The following is a 3,181-nucleotide window of genomic DNA, read 5'->3' on the forward strand; positions in this document are numbered from 1 at the left end:
TCGCAACTCAAAGCAAAAAAATCGGCCGAGAGAATGGCTCGTATCTCGAAAAACTCGTTAGTCGGGACACTCGTAAGTCAAGGCCCCCACTGTACATGGTTCTGGAAGGAGCTCGCAGACAATGGGACTCGGTGTCCTGCCACAGCCAGCAGACAGCGTCTCTCCAGCTCATCATCTCTCAGGCCCAGGCCAGGGGACCAGCCACCTCCTTCCCCCTCTCCCTCCCCGATGGAATTCTGACGCCTCAGGGGGGCTGAGCAGCCCGCCTTTCCATGGAGACTAGCCCAGTGCTGAGCCCTTTGCCAAGGGTGAGTCCCACCTGGACACCCAGGAGGGCAGACGCCCCCTTTCCTGGTCTCTGCAGGCATGAGGGTGGGGAGCCCCGTGGCTGAGACGGGGCTCCCACTGGGGAAAAACAGGGGGTGAATGTAACCTCCGTGTGAACCGGTTGAGTCCCAGAGAACCACCCACAGCAGCCGGGACACGCACAGCAGCCAGTCACTGTCTCTAATACCTGCGAGTCAGCCCCCACGGCTGGTGCCCCTGAGGTCCCCTGCTCTCAGCCACTGGACACAGCAAAGGGCACCGTGCCCTGTAGGGGCCACCGGTCCCTCTGGCCCGGGGCCACTGGCCTCGGGAAGGTCCCAGGACCCGTGTCCCTGCCCTTGTGCCCTCAGAGCCTCCCCATCCCCAGCAGCAGGTACACGCTCACCGCGTGAGGGCGATTTTCCGAAAGCCACGTGTCCTCTAAGTGGACTGATTATCAAACATCCCTCGGAGACACGGTGACGGCTCTCGCACAGGAAACCCAACGCTGCCCATTTGAGGCTTTTATCGGGTGCTGCTTTCTTTGGAAAATAAAATTAAGAACAGCACTTTTTAAAAGCACATTTATTCATGAGCTCCATTAGCATAAATACTGCAAAGCTCATGTTCACGCACGGAGACAGCGTCTTTGTGAAAAGATGTGGTGAGGAGTCTTGGTAGGAGGGGTGCGTGCACTGAACGAGCATTTAAATGACACTCTTTCCAAATAGCAAAGCAGGCGGGTCCTCGAAACACCCATCAGAAAGAATGGGTGCCCCCATGTCCATAGCAGCACAATTACAATAGCTCAGATCTGGACACAGCCCACGTGCCCATCAGCAGATGAGTGGATAAAAGCCGTGGTACATCTACACCATTGGATACTACGCAGCAGTAGAAAAGAAGGATTTCTCACCCTTTGAGACAGCCTGGAGGGACCTGGAGAGTATCATGCTAAGTGACATAAGCCAGTCAGAGAAAGACAAGTATCACATGATCTCATTCATGTGTAGAATCTAATGAAAAAAATAAACTGATGAACAGAGTGGACCCAGAGACATGGAGCATGGAACAGACTGAGGAATCTCGGAGGGAAGGCGGGGAAGGATGGGTGGGTGGCCATCAGCCCGAGACTTTGTGTGCACCTAAGCATGGCCCATGGAACCAGACAATAGGGTGCTGAAGGCCTGGGGTAGGGGTGGGGCGGGCTGGAGGGGGTCGATGTGGGGAAAAAGGGAACATATGTAATACTTTCAACAATAAAGATTTTTTAAAAAGGAGAAGAAACAGGCGGGTCCTTAGGACCCAGCCAGGCTCACAGCAAGCCCTGCGCGTCCCATCTGCCCCACCAGGGACGCTGTGGTAGCGATGAACCCCTCCCCACCCCATCGCATCCCCCGCAGCCCATGCTCAGGGTGGCAACCTAGTCCCTGTCCTTACAGGCGTGGAGAGAGCCGGGCGGCCTGTGGTCAGGAGGGCGAGGGCACCGTCGGGGGAGTTCCCTGTCCTGAGCGGCCCACAGCTGTCCTGGGAAGGGGCCACGTGTTCCTTTCAGAGAATCGGCAACTCCCAGTCTTCTCGAGGGCACCCAGGCCCCAGAGAAACCTTTCCTCGTCCCTCTCACTACATTACGTCCTTAACGGGCCCATTCACAGAGGGGAGTCTGACCACCGGGAAGCAGCAGCCAAGCTCCCAGGATACCCTGCGTGCTGCTCACGGCATCCGCTCGCTCCCCATCCAGCTCCGAGGGCAAGCGAAGGGACATGGGGCGGGGGCCTGGCCACCCACCCAACCGCTGATCAGGCCACCTGCCCCCGGGACAAGGGCCTCTGACCCCCCGTGGCCACGGCCCAGAACTAACAGGAACACTAAGCCTGCTCCTAAGGCTGAGGGCCTGGAAGCCGTCACTGAACGGAGAAGGCGACACTGCCAGTGGATCGCCCGTCAGCCGCCCGGCGCCCTGCACAGGAGAAGTGTGCTGTGAGGTGCGGCTCTCACGGCCACTGTCGCCTCTAATTGAGAGCTGAGCCACGTCCATACACGCCTGGGCCACAGGTTGGGAAGACACCGCGCTCCATTCTCCCTGCCTTACACCCACGGCCGCGCCGGGAGCAGGTCCCACAACCTCCCCAAGTTCAGGGCCCGTCCAAACTCTGACGGGCTTCTCCCCGCCTCCCTTCCTGTACTCCCGGTTTAACTGTCGGCCAGGGGGCTGTGCCTCGAGGGCACACAGCCAGGGTCAGCCCCACCCAGAGACAGGAAGAGCTCTCCAGTCACTGGCCATGTCCCCATCTGCCATGACAGCCCCACCCTCACTTGCCATCACCCCCTGAGCCATCAGCACCCACAGCCTGGCTGACCCAGCCCCTCCCAACAGGGTCCTAGCAGAACGTCATAAAACTCAGTGTGACTTCAAACCACACGTCCTTTACTGCCCTCAAGCACTTCCCCAGCGTGGAGGTGTCCCAGGGCACCCTTGGCATGGCCCCCACCAGACAGGGTCACCAGACCTCGGGGGTGCTGCTGGGGCCACCCCGAGTCTCGCTCCGTGGGGCCCCATCTCCCCCACCTCTACTAAAGTGTTTCAAATGACAGAGCAGCGATGGTGGGGAACGTGAGGAGGCCGGCGCATTTACGTACAGAATGGAGAAGCCCTCGGCCAAGGAACCCGATTCACAGGAAACACTTTATGTCCTCGTTTATACACGTCATAGTCCCATCCCCAGTGAGCTACACCCTGAGAAGGAAACCGTGAGCGTCTGTGCCGAACTCTGAGACGAGGCTGGACCATGGCGCTGGCGGGAGGCACTCGGGAGGCCGTGAACCCACTTCTCCCCCCGAAAATGCGTCCTTCGTGGCAGGGGAGGGGGACGTC

At 59.2% G+C, this 3,181-nt stretch overlaps 1 protein-coding gene across 1 annotated transcript in view; it reads left to right on the forward strand.

Annotated features, from left to right (window-relative positions):
• The window catches only part of FAM196A (family with sequence similarity 196 member A), a 52,829-nt gene that overhangs the window by 37,922 nt on the left and 11,726 nt on the right, over positions 1-3,181 (forward strand). The window lies entirely within an intron of this gene.

This window comes from Myotis lucifugus, unplaced genomic scaffold (assembly GCF_000147115.1).
Source record: "Myotis lucifugus unplaced genomic scaffold, Myoluc2.0 scaffold_599, whole genome shotgun sequence".
NCBI lineage: Eukaryota > Metazoa > Chordata > Mammalia > Chiroptera > Vespertilionidae > Myotis > Myotis lucifugus.